The sequence below is a fragment of the Ostrinia furnacalis genome, unplaced genomic scaffold (assembly GCF_004193835.3).
Source record: "Ostrinia furnacalis isolate ACB-3 unplaced genomic scaffold, ASM419383v2 OfSCF2311, whole genome shotgun sequence".
Lineage (NCBI taxonomy): Eukaryota > Metazoa > Arthropoda > Insecta > Lepidoptera > Crambidae > Ostrinia > Ostrinia furnacalis.
In genome coordinates, this window is record NW_021132550.1 from 220,926 (window position 1) to 237,904 (window position 16,979).

Here is a 16,979-nt window from a genome sequence, read left to right on the forward strand (position 1 = left end):
CCGCCTCAGGTGTCTTAGTCTCAGTGCTAAATGAAACGCAGTAGATTGGAATAGTTTGATACTGTTTCCAGACGTTTGCATCCATTAAGAACTCTTTTTGCTGTTTTTCAAGACATTTTTTGCTATATTTTTTAATCAGGAATCATTGCCATACCCTTATCAATTTGATTCTATACGATTACCGTTTAGCTAGTTTGGATTTTGTTATTTAATGACACCATTATGGTTTGAACCATCCCACAGTTGGATTGAACTTGCATATGTCATGCAGTGGAACTGTATATTATAAGTCTGCTTTTCTTATGAAATAATTAGTAATTTGCAATATTTTGTACTTGCTATGTAATTCAACAAACAGACTTAAGGTATTGACTTCACATTTTAGATCACTAGCTAACCTAGCAAGTTTGTACCACAGAAATAATGTAGGATTCTAAAGATGAAAGAATTTTTCAAATCATTTCAGCAGTTTCGGAGCCCATTCAATACAAACAAACGACCAAATCTTTCCTCTTTATAATATTAGTATAGATATAGGTTCTGGCTGTGGTAACCCTGCCTAAGCAGCACTAGTCACGGCGCCGGTGTCTGAGCAAATGAAATGTGCTAGATTGTAATACTTTGACGCTGCACATGCACTGGGAATGTGTATAATATGTGAATATAACTCAAAGACTGACTGACTGACATAGTGATCTATCAACGCACAGCCCAAACCACTGGACGGATCGGGCTGAAATTTGGCATGCAGGTAGATGTTATGACGTAGGCATCGGGTAAGAAAGGATTTTACGAAACTCTTCCCCTAAGGGGGTAAAACGGGATCCACGCGAACGGAGTCGCGAGCGGCCGCTAGTGTGTAATAAAATCGTCAGAACTATTCATTAATACAGGTATTGTGGCAATACAGCACTTATTAACAACTATAATGACACAGGCCTTCAGTTTCACGTCACCTGTATGTATATGTTACGGTCAAAGTGATAAATGTGAAAATTGTGAATATTCGCCGGTTATTATGAATAATCACCGCATGATTTGGTAAATGTGATTAATATGAGGTCATTTATGTGTGTATAAAACTAAATAGGCGGCTTAGGGGGTGGCCCAAGGGCCACCCCCGCCGCACCTTAACCTATTTTTCACTTTAAATCAAAACATTATGTTATAGGCATCATGGAAAAGTAATATTATGCAAGAAACATTCCAAAGTCATTATGCCAAATTATAATAATAAAAATGATATCAAAACGTTCAAAAGTTTGGCTGTACACGAGCACGTACACAAGATGTTGTTCTCTTTTATGAAATTTGTTAGTACGTTGAATTATTAAATAATCACTGTTAAATGTGATTAATTTATCACTTTTACCGCGACTGTCGGTAATTATTCATAATAACCGGTTATTATTAATAATTTTCAATTTATCACATTAACCGTAACATATACAGTGTGTCCGGGCATGTAGTGATCAAACTTTAAGGGCGTAATCTATGGACAATTTTATCGATGAAAATACTTCAAATTTGGGGCCTGACCCATTTCTCGAAAAATTACATCGATTTAAGTTTTTAATTTTTAGTTTACACCTCTTCTTTAAAAAACAAGTGAAAGCGTGGGTAGCTTAACATTAATAGGCAAATATTTTATATCATACGATAGCCAATAAAATTATCTATTAGTAGAAGAAGAAGACAGACACAAGTTTCATACATTTTATGGGAGTGAGAATGGATTTAATTAGAAAAATACATTACTTTTTTCACTTCTTTTTTAGTTATTTTCCAACACAAGAAAAACCAGGTCGTTAAGGTATGTTTTATTTGCATTGTATTTTTAGTATTTGAGCTATTCTACAAAACGAATGTAAATTTATTAGTCTACGTCTATTAGTTTCGACGTAATTGTTGAACAAAGATACCCCTTCCCAGCGGTTTCCATAGCGCACGTGACATGCGAAAATGCACTGCCTGAAAGAATCACACAACCTATTCCGATTACTATGGAAACCGCTGGGAAGGGGTATCTTTGTTCAATAATTACGTCGAAACTAATAGACGTAGACTAATAAATTTACATTCGTTTTGTAGAATAGCTCAAATACTAAAAATACAATGCAAATAAAACATACCTTAACGACCTGGTTTTTCTTGTGTTGGAAAATACCTGAAAAAGAAGTGAAAAAAGTAATGTATTTTTCTAATTAAATCTAATCTTACTCCCATAAAATGTATGAAACTTGTGTCTGCTTTCTTCTTCTACTAATAGATAATTTTATTGGCTATCGCATGATATAAAATATTTGCCTATTAATGTTAAGCTACCCACGCTTTCACTTGTTTTTTAAAGAAGAGGTGTAAACTAAAAAATAAAAACTTAAATCGATGTAATTTTTTCGAGAAATGGGTCAGGCCCCAAATTTGAAGTATTTTCATCGATAAAATTGTCCATAGATTACGCCCTTAACGTTTGATCACTACATGCCCGGACACACTGTATATGTATACCTCAGTGAAACGGCAAATAAACAAAAAATATATGGCTAAAGTTTTCTCATTACCGTCACTGACAGTCTTTGTTTCAAAATTGATTGATTGTGTCTACCAGACTGAATTTTTCGTGTTTTGTCGTAAGGTATAAGCATAAGCCATAGGGCGCTTGCATAGCAAAGGCTCCTGAAGTAAGCAGGTTTTAACGCACCTGTGTCTTGAAGTAAAGGAAGAACGGAATATTTTTATTTTATGAATACTTAAAGCATGCAATGCCCTTTCTAATCTAGTTCCCAACAATTTGGCACACGTGTTTTTATCCCGAGACGCACGTTAAGGACTTTATGATAGGTTGTAATCAACCGAGTGAAGCCGCAGGCAGAAGCTATACCTATAAAGTTGCAAAAAATGTGTTTCCATTTACCTAAATTAAATTGTTCTTTTTACAATGTTTTTATAAAAGGAATTTTAAATTAATGCACGCAAAAGGGTAACAGGCCGACGTAAGCGGCTCGTTTCACTTGCCAAAACCTTTTTTATTATAATAAACTAAGTTTTTCCCGCGGCTTTACCCATATGATTTTGGTCAGTTACTAAAAGTAAAGACTTTCGCGCGTGTACCAATATAAAACTGTATGTTTTTTCCTTGGTCTCAAATTATGAAATTATCTCTATATCTACCAAAGTCCATCTAAATCGGTTCAGTGGATAAAGGGGAAAATAGTTACAAACATCTATCCACACACATTTTAAAACTTATTAGTAGGTATGTAGTAAGAAAATACGTTTAAATTAAATGTTGCTCAAACAAAGGGTAAAAAATGCAAAAAAGTTTAAAATATAAGGAAGAAGCGCCGTTCTGTTTTATTACGCGGATGTTTGAAGAAATAACAATTTATTCTACTCTATTATTCTTTATTCTTTTCTATTACCCGTTTCTTTCTTTTATTAGTACTTGTTTTGATTAATTATAGTACGTAAAAGAGTAATAGTACTTGTGCTTTATTATGCTAGACTGAAACTATGTAGATACCTACGAGTACCTACCTTAAAATGCTAATTAAATAGGCGATTTATACAATTTCACCCAAAAAAATGTGAATCGGCAACAGTGTTAACTATCCATTGCCAGTCATGTCGTCTCGTTCTATCGCAAAGAATCGCCATTTGATGAGAGCGAGAGCAAAAACGGATATGGATAGTTAACAGTGTAGCCGTATGTACATCAGAATCGATCTACGAACATCAGATTTATTTCACAAAAAAAGTATCATTTTACTTAAGGATATTATAAATCCACGCAGGCGAAGCCGCGGGCAAAAGCTAGTATGAAATGAACTCCATCGAACTGAAGTGAAATTCATCATAAAATAGGCACTTAGGTTATAAGGATAAGCACCTTTAGGCTCTACTAAAGCAACTACCAGAATTTGTGTGGCTTAATACTTAATATTATCCCTTAAAGATACATTTCCTTCGTCTTGAGTATAATATAGTTTTTAATAAAACAGATTAATATAGCAGGCTCTATTAGATAATCTCTTGGTAGGTGCCTACTCAAGACTCTACCCTGTGCTCTACTGAGCCCCTCCCATAGTTAAAGAATGCATCTATTCATACAAACATTTAGTGTTATTCTAGCGACTTGTCGTGTCACCTAAAAAACTTGCTTTGAACTACGTAAATAGAACTTCTCCATTCCACGATAATAAATAGAACTTAACCCCTGTTTGCTATTAAAACACACAAACGACAGCCCACTAACACCAGGTTGCTATAATCAATCCTAATCCAAATGCGTCCGTCAACTGTCAAATTTTAATATTATGTTGGTCAACCGGATTATAGTCTTCGTTCGTTCGTTTCATTCAACCGAATGACAAAGGCCACCCCCAAGGATTCCAGGCACCTCCCGCGACCTTCACCACATCGTCGGTCCACCTAGTGTGAGGTCTGCCCACATTACGTCTTCCGGCTCTAGATTATAGTCTACTTAGTAGAGTATAAGAAATTTTCATGATGTTTTCATTTTCCCTTTATACTTGTAGCATCGTGTTACACCTACTGAATGCACCTTCATTGTCGACCTGCCCTCTGCGTTCGAGACAGGCATTACTGCTATATGGCTAATCCAAATTAATTAAGCTGCGTGCCCCGCTTTTGTAGTTCTGCGTCCTAATTGCAGGAATTAACCTCTTAAGTTATTACCATTACTAGCTTTCCGCCCGCGGCTTCGCCCGCGTGGAATTTTGTCTGTCACAGAAAAACTTTATCGCGCGCGTCCCTGTTTCAAAAACCGGGATAAAAACTATCCTATGTTCTTTCCCGGGACTCAAACTATCTCTATGCCAAATTTCATCAAAATCGGTTGCGAGGTTTAAGCGGGAAAGCGTAACAGACAGACAGACAGACAGACAGACAGACAGACAGACAGAGTTACTTTCGCATTTATAATATTAGTTGGGATTGTAATCTTTTTGCTAAGAACAGGTGGATACAAACAATTTGTACACTTTTTTTTGTAAAAGTTGTAGTTTAATTTTGTGAGATAATGTAGTACCCTTCTTACATCACAAAAGAACCTGTAAGTTCATATCAATTTAAAAAAATTGTCTGATTTTTTATGGTTCTCCACCCAACGGTGCCAAGGGAAATTCAACGGGAATGATTATCCTTCCGCTGTTCTTTTTTATCTGTCATCTGTCTTTCAGCTACTTTTGTGTCTGTATTCATGAATCTAGAAATGTAGATAGTTGAATTTTGAATGTAAAATTATTCAACGTAACTAATAAGCAAGAATTACTTCTGCATCAGCAACATTCAGAAAAAAGTTGGTATATTTATTATTATACCATTTAAGGTTTTTCGTTTGAAGATGGAGTTGTTTGAAGTTGAATAGTGGTAATAAGGCCTGAAAATATAATACTGGGTGGCGCAAAAGTAAAGACCCTATTTGGTTCAGCTATAACATTTTTTCTAAATTAGAAAACTAGATTTAGGTTTTTTTAAATGTATATTTGTGCCATTAAATTTCGTACCATTAGGATTTAAAGATGATGTCTTTTAAATGGTGACCTCCAGAGTTGATACACATTTGAGCCCTATTTATGACATTTTGCATAACTTGCCGTAACACTTCCTGCGATATGTTCGTTATTTCTTGACGAATGTTTTCTTTTAGAGCTGCGAGAGTCTGTGGCTTGTTCACATACACCCGAGATTTCAAAAAACCCCAAAGAAAGAAGTCTGGACTGGTCAGATCGGGTGATCTTGCAGGCCAAGGCAAATCGCCAAAACGAGAGATAACTCGACCTGGAAAAGCGTCCGTAAGAACATTGACACAATTATTCCACGTTCTTGGGGAGTAAAACGGTCCATGTTTATTTTCAGTGTATTTTACATTTGTTCACTACACAATTTTCAACAAAAAAATGACAGAAAATGTCATATAAAAAAAAATAAAGTATTTTCTTTAGTGCCAGTACTTTTGCGCCACCCAGTAGTTACTAAGAAAAAACAGAATCCATCATATTCTTCACTATTTACCCCTTTTTCATGTCAAACAACTGTCTCAAAGATATCGCTAACGACAGCTGTGCCGTCCAACTTTTGTGATTTATTATTTTTGTGAATACATAATATACAAAAACATACTAGACATCTTTCCATGTTATATAATCTACAAAACACATACATACAGGTTGATTTTTTAAAAAGAAATATCAATGCGAAAATAAATTAAAAAAAAGACAATTCGAAAACCATCAAAAATCGCGGAACATACATGGGGTTGATTCTGATAGCCCTAGTGATGATGCTCTACATCTGGGTTTTGACTATTTTTTGGAACACCCTGTATAGTACTACAACACAACCTTCCATGGATCACTCATAGCACATGTAATTATGTAATCTTTTGACAAGTAAAAATATACTACAACCTGACAAATTATATTAAATTAAAATCTTCCAAATGATATTAAGGAAATCTGGGAGATGTGTCAGCGAATATCGTAATTTAATACAACCTGGAGATAATTATGACAGCGACGTTGATTGATGAACGAATGAATGATTATCTTAACGACTAACAAGATAACTGGCGGTAAGAGTCTAACTTTAAAGAAATTAGGCTCAATTATTAGACTAAGCTAGGGTTCATTATTTATCAAAAGTAGGACGCAACTCAATATCTTTTGGTTCTTGGTAAGTAAAAAGACTCGATTAGTGAAAATTATTCATTTATAAACAGAGCGTTTAGTTTATATCAAAATAATTTATACGGCCAATTGACCGCCTCTGTGTTCTTGTGATCTGGTTCATTTCCCAGCTGGGGCAAAATTTTCTGCTCGGTTTGGTTGGTGGAAGAGTTTGTTCTTATTTCGCCTGGTTTACCACAATCTTATAAGTCTGTCCCCTTAAAATGTTAACAGAGTGTAATAATTCTAATGCTCTTACAAATAAACATTAATGAACTTTTAACGATGTCGTCGGTCCACCTTGTAGGTCGTCCCACGCTGCGTTTTCCGGTACGCGGCCTCCATTCCAGAACCTTGCTGCCCCATCGGCCGTCAGTTCTGCGTACTATGTGCCCTGCCCATTGCCAATTCAGCTTGCTAATCCGTCGGGCTATGTCAGCGACTTTAGTTCCTCATTTCTGATATCGTAAAGGTAGCAGGGAAGCGCTGGATGCAGGCCGCTACCAATCGATCAACGTGGAAAGCATTAGGGGAGGCCTATGTTCAGCAGTGGACGTCCTATGGCTGAAAGGATGATGATGATGAACGTTTAAAGTTACGTAACGTTAACGTTTTAAGCTTAGAACCAGTAGCTATAACGATTTTAAAAGTACCTTTCTGTACATATCCATCTACCCACATAAGTATAACGCCATCTCATATCAAGCTGTCGTCGTTTGAAAATTTTATTATTCTTTCATTTCATTTGGAAATAAATTTTCGAAACATTACCCATTTGTAAAACAATATTCATTCTTCTTTCATTATAAAAGGCAACTGACAGCTTTTATAAAACATAAAATAATGTTAAATACACAATCAAGTAACTGTTCAGTGTCGCTTTGATTTACTTTTTGCACGTAGACTTCAGATAAAAGCAAAATAAATTGAAGAGAGAAAAAATGGCATTAACATTTTGATGGAAAACCTCTCTAATAAAAGTAATTGTTTTATTTGTGGTTTAATAGTAAGTTGCGGGTTAAATTAAACCTAATAGAATGTCCAGAACCGCTTCCATGTCCATATAGAATGTCGTTTATTACTTAAGTACTCGCACTAACAAATAGAAACCGTAATTATATCACTTAGAGCACTTCTCCCTCGCCACTTAAACGTACGGATCTTCACTTAAGTTCCAAAACGGGTCCAAATAGACTCTGATAAAATATTAACGTTCTTACCCTTATCACTCGATAAAATCAACCTTTTCAGTTCCTTGGGGACCAATACGCAATATTTAGAGCGTAATGGAGCACACGGTCACTTTTCCCTTAAATACTACTTAATATTAAAAAGCTGAAGAGTTTGTTTGTTTGATCGTGCTAATTTCACGAAAGTTTTTTTAGTTACTCCGTGACCATGGCGCTTGCAACAGTGCCGAAATATCGTAAACTCAAAATTAAGGGAGGTACATGGTAGCAATCCCGTCAGTAGGTAATAATAATTTAAATTAAATAATATATTTGTGTTGGATAGCCCATTTATCGAGGAAGGCTTTAGGCTATAATATGTTAACATCACCCTGCAGCCAATAGGGGCGGAGCAGTAAAGAAAAGTGTTACAAAAACGGGAAATTTTCAAATTATTTTTACGCACACGAAGTCGTGGGCACAGCTAGGCTAAGGATAGGTACCAAAGAAAAGGGAATTCCCGTCATATTATAAAACCGTTTAGACAAAATTAAGTGCCATTATCCCTTCGCTAAGCTATGCTCGTTTAACTTTGAAAACCTAAATATTTTGGTACACAATCGAAAATAAACCCTGTAACGAGTTTATTATACAAGTTATAGTCACAAGAGAAATGAATTATTAGTTAACTAGCTAACTAATGTTATAATCGTTTTGCTGAACGATACTGAAAACTCTCAGTTTTAAGTTTTGTTATGAAACTGTCTAATTGGTATTAAATGAAGATTTTTCTTTAATCGACTTCAACAAAAGGAGGACGTTCTTAATGCGGTTGGTTTTTTTTAAATAATTAATTTGTAATATTAAATTAAATCAATAGACGCATGGAATGCATTTGTTCGAGAGTAAACTTGCATCAGGCAAGAGCCACAGTAAACAAATAGGTTCAGTACCCATGTGGTCATACAAACAATTATGCACACACTATTTAGACACCACTACTAAAGATGTGTATCTCTTCTAGCTTTACCCACGACTTCGTCTGCCTAGATTTTGATTAAAAGTAGCCTAAGAGAAATAAAGAGCTTTAAATACTAATTTTTAAAGGTTTAGTGAGTGTTTTTGGCTTAAGTAATAAAACTTTTAATAGTTACATCTTACATCATCTATAAATCATAGTGGGTGGACTACAGTACAATGGACTTAAAATACAAGGCATTTCCAGTCTCTCTCAATTATTTGCAGACTGAGTCAAGAGGATGATTTGCTGGAAAGTTCAGAAATTCATTGGCTCTCGAAGATAACAAAAAGTCCCTGCCAAACAGATTGTCATAGTGCAGAAAATACATAAAAACCTGTGGCAACTATGTTGTACTGTGGCACCCACGCGAGGGCGCGAGTCTTATGTTACATTCATACGAATGAGTCGACGGCGCGTCGCGACGCTCAGGAATATAGTATTTGTAGCAAATGATCCGTTCAAGGCATAAGACATTGTGGCATATAATGGCGTATGTTCGTTTAAGTCAAGTATAATTAAATATTTCATAATACGTCGTTAAAAACTCTGTTGTACCTACAAATAATATTCTCATATTATAAACTAGCGGCCACCCGCGACTTCGTGCGCGTGGATTCCGTTTTACCTCTTAGGGATGGAGATTCGTAAGATCCGTTCTTAGCGGGTACCCAATAAGGAACCTATCTACTAAATTTCAAGTATAGGTGTTAGTTTCTGAGATTTCGTGATTAATCAGTGAGTGGTATTTCACGTTTATAAGAAACAGAGATGTAACCGTATGACTCACACTGTTTAAAAGTTATCAGATGTCATGTAGAGACAAGCTTCTAACTCTACACCTGGATTAATTTGACATAGCCGTTTTTTTATTCATCATTATTTCAGCCATAGGCCACCCCCAATGAATTGCACAAGGGCCGGTTGGTTGCGGCCTGCATCCAGCGCCTTCCCCGCCTTCAGCGTTTTTTTATTACCTCAATTTAACTCTACATAATATTAAGCATAGTTTACTACTACTGGGAGTAAATCATTTTGCCACAGGATAAAATATTACAAAAGGTGTAAAACTGACTTATTACTTACCTTAAAGTAGTAATCGCTTACACTCTCAACTTGTACCACACTACAAAAAATCCCATTAAGAATGAAATGTAATACAAACTTGTCTGCATCAACCGAGCTTTCGTCTCCCGACAAATGACAAAGTCGGCGATACATTGTGGGCTAAAGATGGGAAGACTGTTGACAGGTTTTTAGTCTTAACTAAATCGTGTTACCGTGTAAATTCATGATCATCATCATCATCTCAGCCATAGGACGTCCACTGCTGAACATAGGCCTCCCCTTATGCTTTCCATTTACCCGGTTGGTAGCGGCTTGCGTCCAGCGCTTTCCTGCTACCTTTATGATGTCGGTCCACCTTGTGGGTGGACATCCCACGCTGCGTTTTCCGGTATGCAGCCTCCACTCCAGAACCTTGCTGCCCCATCGGCCGTGTAATAATTGTTAAGTACTAACTGTATGTTTACTGTTTTCAACACTTTGTCATTGGAGCAACCAGTATTATTAATTCTTGTAGGTAATATTGACGTCAAAAAGGGAAAGAAATAGGAAAAGATACTTTAGTAATTATCGCGTTATCGTTATTAACTAAATGAAGCGTTTAGTAATAGTGTCGTATTTACTGAAACACGTAAATACTTTTGAAAAGTTTTTGTAGCCAAAAATAAACCTATGACTTAAAAATTTTGTGATCCTAATTTATGTAGGATATGAGTGCGAAACGGAACGTAAGTATGCGTGAAAGAGAAGGAAGAGTGTGCGAATGTGACGTACGACGACGTGTAGATGATTGTTTTAGATTATGTACAATTTTTATTATTTTCTATCTCGGGCAAATAAATACGTGGGAATTAGAACCGCATTTCAATTCCTACATTTATAAAAGTTTTTTTTAATGGTTAGGGAGAGAATCTGTACAAGTACTATATCTGTTGCTTGGCTTTGTTAGTAAAATATCTATGGAATGTTTATTTAGGTACTGCTATGCATCCATTATAAGAACAAAGAGACACAACTGTGGGTCCGTTATACTCATACACTACACACATAAACATCATCTATACGGGAATACCTTAAGAAAAGAGAGTGCTCTTACGCATTTAATAATTACTATGCAGGAGGCACAAGCAAGGAAGATACGCCATGGGGGTGAAAATGTGCAGACGACAGCACATCAGGCTTTAACATTTTTGTTGCAAAGTCACCCTTATTGCAACTGAATAAATGCTACGGTGTTTAGCTTAACGTGCAAGTCTGGAGTATCCATATCACTTCACTTAAAAATTAATAACACACGAGTGTAAGCGCACGAATGAGAATATATTGCGAGTTTAATTGTGTGCGTTGGAACTCCCATATTTTTTCAGATGAACGCAGTTTTTGCAAAATTTAAAAGCTCTGAAATATAGAAAGTTTACTGAAATAATAGCGAAAATATACCGGTTTGAAATAGATGAAATACTACGGTGTTTAACTAGTTATGTATGCCGTTTATCTTTTTTATATTGGAAATTCTTAAACTGAAATATTGACTTATTAAGGGTGGATGGATATGATCAAACAAGAGTAAATATTAATCTCAGAATAAATCTTCAGTTTTGATATATTTCCCATACTGAAACTGTCAATGTGCCAGTTATACCAGGTTATTCTAGGATACCTAGGATAGCAAGTACCTGGATGCAAGCGGCGCAGGACCGGTCTTTGTGGAAATCCTTGGGGGAGGCCTTTGTCCAGCAGTGGACGTCTTTCGGCTGAAACGAACGAACGAATTCTAGGATAAAAGTTTGGTCGAAACGGGCCTAAGTCGTGTGTTTATTTCAAAGAGCTTAGTGCGAGTTTAAATCAAACGTCTTCGCTAGCGACTGCGTAAAAAATGACATGAAATGTATGACGGATTGTACAGCGTCCTTAGCGGATACTTTCAAGAACTAAAATCTTCATAGATTTTTGACGCACTCGCTAGCAAAGACGTTTGATGTAAACTCGCACTAAGCCCAGTACGGCTAGCACGAAAAACTTTCGAGTTCGAATCGTTTGTGTATTCGAATCGCCATCAAAAGATTTAGTACGAAAACTACTAAAGCGCCCTTGTGATTGTGAACGTGTCGTAAAGTGAACTTAGTATAATAAATGGTTGCACGAAACTTATTTTGAGAATCAAAATTGCCACGTTATCGTTTAATTCGAAGGTTCAGTATCTAATTTTGTCGAATACGCAAACGATTCGAAAACGAAAGTTGTTCATGCTAGAGGTACTGTATGCACGGTATAGGTTAGTAGTACATACTTTCTCACTTATAAATACACAACTTTAAACTAAGATTAACTTCATCGCGTAAGGTAAGCAAATCACGCAACTACCGCGCCAGTAGAAACTGGTAATTTTATTCATTTTTGTTCTTCTCAGCCAGAAGTTGGCTACCGCTGGACAAAGGCCACCACCCTGGCCCGCGTTTAACTTTACCAGGCCGTGCGTCGGTCCACTAAGCAGGAGGTCTGCCTACATTGAAAATATGAATTAATCAGTTTAAACTCGTATCCTTAGTTCGCTTACAATAAAAGATATAAAAAATAACAAAGTTTACAAATTATCACTTTATAAGTTGTAAGCGCAGCGTAAGACGTTTATCCACAAGGTGGACATACGACATCATAAAGAAAGCAGGAAGGCGCTAGATGCAGGCTAAGGAATAAGTATTAAGTATCGATAAGCAGCTCGGTTTCTGTTACAAAATATGCCAGTATCTATTGGCGCGGCCTATGTATTCCTTCCACCGTGTTATTAAAACGTAAGCGAGTTCGAGTGAACTTCGCCGAAGGGTACACGTGCTCTTTCGATTATTTATCGGATGCTTAGTTTCCAGCGGTTTTAACGAACGACCTTTCATGTCTGATGGTTGTATAAGGAAAATTGAAATGGTTATTTAACATGAATAAATAAGAACTGTAGTTCTACGAAAAACGATTTAGATTCACATATTTGACGTTTTTTTCTTGCTGTTGCTTGCTATAACGAAAATCTTCTATTGGTAATTTACGTGTTAATTCGCTGCAGTTACCGATTTGAATTATGAGGGACAATTTGATAAGTATTTCATTATTATTTAATTTATCAAAACCATAGGTAATGATCCTACGTAGTGAGGGTCACCAAACCCACAGAATAAGAAATAGTACCAACGGCGATAATATTAAGATAAATCGAACTTCAAAGGGCCTTCGATTTCGGATTAGAGCCATTACAGGATTAAGTATTTAATTTATCAAAACCATAGGTAATGATCCTACGTAGTGAGGGTCACCAAACCCACAGAATAAGTAATAGTACCAAAACGGCGATAATATTAAGATAAATCGAACTTCAAAGGGCCATCGATTTCGGATTAGAGCCATTACAGGATTAAGTCGGGTCCTAACTAAATAAACGTTACCCTAATTAAAACAGAATATCAGTTTCGACAATTTTAGTACCTACTACTGGCCGCCCGCGACTTCGTACGCGTGGATCCCGTTTTACCCCCTTAGGGGTGGAGTTTCGTAAAATCCTTTCTTAGCGGATGCCTACGTCATAACTTCTACCTGCATGCCAAATTTCAGCCCGATCCGTCCAGTGGTTTGGGCTGTGCGTTGATAGATCACTTTGTCAGTCAGTCAGTCAGTCGGTCAGTAACCTTTGAGTTATATTTAGATTTACGATAGGGATGGGAATTTAGTCAAAAACCAATTTGAGAAACATTGAGTGACAACATCAAAGAGGCTGCACTCACCAAAGTAGTTTTTATGGTTTGATTCATTCCTTTTGTAGGAAAAGGCAAAGGCATTATGCCATACAGCCAAGTCTTCACCAAAAACGTTTTCCTCAACTATCTTTTTTTTATGAGTACCAGTTCCCAGTCCCATTTTCGAATAGGACCTTAATCTGTGGGTTTTTAATGTGTTAAAAAAAGGTGACGTTCCAAATTTGACTCACAATTTTATAATTATCATCATTTTAATAACATACAAGCCTGTCAGCCAGGGCTGTCCTATGATCGAGTTCTAATCAATTTATTTATTTCAAATACAAAAAAAGAATAATAAGAATAACATTTTTATAAAATTATGAAGTATCCATGGTAAATAAATACTGCTCAATTTGAAGTCAAGTTAACGGTGTAAATAAACGACTCTTACTTTTTTTTACAAGAATGTGCTTACAAGAGATTTATTCGTACCCTCCGGACTTGACCTGCCGTGAAATTTTTTGTACATGAATACTCATACAGGAATATATTCAAAGGGGTTGACCTGCCGTGGGATATGTGAAGGTTTAAGCCCACTTAAGCCTGTTGTATCGTTAGCTGACGGGGTCACCCGCAGATAAAAGCCATGGGGGATAATCCAGAGACAAAACCCTATGCGGAAAACTTAGAAACACCATAAATATATATTACTAGAACCAGCTTTTGCCCGCGGCTTCACCCACGTGAAATTCAGTTTGTCACAGATGGTCATAAAATATAGCCTAATGCTATTCTGAGTTATAAACAATGAAACTGTAAAGTTTCATCAAAATCCGTTCAGTAGTTTTTACGTGAAAGAGTAACAAACATGTTCTCATCCAGACATCCATACAAACTTTCGCATTTATAATAATTAGTAAGATTATAAATATATAGGAACAGTAACTTTCTGTTACATTATGTCTTCGAACTTTTTAAAACTAGACGGACTTCAGTCGTATTTTTACAGGACGGTAAACGAAAAATGGTTATGAAAATTGCGTGCGAACTATAATCTAAACTTTGAGCCAAAAATATGTTTCAGGCACTGACTGAATGAACCGCTAGATATTAAATAAATATGCCTAAAACACAGTCTTATTGTTGTTTTAACCTTTAACCGACGACGTGATTTTTTTATCACGTCGTCTGCGACGTGCGGTCTGTGGGACCGCTATACTGTTTACTCAAAAAATAATCATTTTAAGAATAAAAGTATATTGTTTTTATATTTTTTGAGAACATTATAGTATTACAAATAAACGTACTTATAATTTGTGAGGAATCAATGTATATTATTTATTTAAATATGGCCAAAACTTTTTTGACCCTTAATTTAATTGAAATTACACTAGAGCTCAATAATACCTTTAAAACTTGTAAATTTTAATCAAAGCAAGAAAAACTATGCTCCTTCCTAAATATAGTGAACATAATGAATAAAATAAAAATAAATGACACATACATTACATGCACAAAAAACAATTTTGACGTAGGGTAAACATTAGGCACAATCTGGACATATTTTTTTACCGTATGCCACGCATTTTCGGTATGCATAGGTAACACCTGTAAGATAATTTCGTTTTAAATTAAGGTGGAATAAAATGTACGTCTTTTTTGCAGCTGGTGCAATGACATCAGGCTGATTTGGCATGTCAGAGCCTAGAATACATGTAAAAATACATGTAACCATCTTTTACATGATATTATGTCCTAATATCAATATATCATTAGGAAATGTCTTTCTCTAGGTTGTGATGGCCCAGGTTCTATCATTTTTACGAAAAATCAGTCGTCTAAAACAAAAACGCAAGTTTTAGTATGGTACAAAAATGTTACGTAGTCTGCGACGTGCGGTCCCACAGACCGCTGTTGAACTTTAAATCGAATTATCTTATTAAAACTGCCCTCGTTGATGTAACCACTACCTGTAATGGTGTATGTGCAACTAAACTCGAAGGTACTGAGACGCTCGGGACACGGGAGTAAGTAGAACATTGCAATCCAGAAATTTCAAAAACCGGAGCGGTCTGTGAGACCGCACGTCGTCGGTTAAAGGTTAATAAAAAAATTATGAATCTTTTACATCATCGCCATAGACCCGAGGCTGCATATGCATACCGACAACTTGAATCTTTCATTTGTACGAAAAGAAACCGAGAATACAAAATTAAATCTAAAAGGTCAAAGGTCTGGATCAAAATTGCTTTACAAAAGTATCAAATTATATCCAAGGTAAAAATATTCCACTTCAATCACACCAAAAAATATTCGTTTCTCATATTTTTAAACAAAACAACAGTAGAAATTATTAAAAGCCTAATGAAATATAAAATAACAATATCACAGTGAGATACCCACGTGTATTGGAAAAATAAGTAAATACTACTTACTTAAAACAGATTTTTGAAAGTATATTAAGTATACTTAACTTAAAATCTGTTTCTGATGTAACATAGTTTGAGCCACCTTGAACTTACTGATGACGATTCTCATGAGTATTTACGTAGGTGTGAATTTGTGAACGTAGCTAAATATTGCCTATCTGCTAAAAAATGGTCGCAGAATTGCTAAACTTACGAGTGTGGGCTTCGTGTGGGTGTGTGTGTTTTTTTTCCATACACTCGGAAATAGGCGAGGCACATAATATGTAGCTTATAGCACTGATAGCCGTTGAGACAGTAAAGTTCTCGAGTGGCGACCACGAAGACGTAGTGTGGCCAAGTCTCTCACTAGGTGGACCGACGATCTAGTGACGGTTGCGGGAAGTAGATGATGCTTTTGAAGTAGAAGACCTTTGTCCAGCTGTGGACGTCATTTGGCTGAAACGTACAAACTAAAAATCTGATCTTAAAACTTAAGTATATTATTATATTTTATGTCAAAATCTGTCTACAGAAACTGAGCAACTGTACCGATCTCTAACACCGTGAATCTTACATTACATCTCTAGACAAGGAAAAACTACGCTTTTCTTTCGACTGTTTCATCAAAAGCCATAAACGTGTTCAAATGTCGACCTTGCTGCGTTGGTTTAAGGATGACAAACAAAAAGGCTATATAAACGTCGTACACAGGCTCAATGATTAGATCCTTCATCTCACAGGTTCCATTCGGATCACGCCTCCAATAGATTTCTTCTGGAGGAAAATGTTGTTATTGAGCTGTGCACACAGTATAAAAGGTAGCGAGAGCAAATATTTACTTAGCTTCGCGGATTGTAAAAAATAATTCGCTTTTATTGTTTGACTTCTATTAGATTGGACCAGCT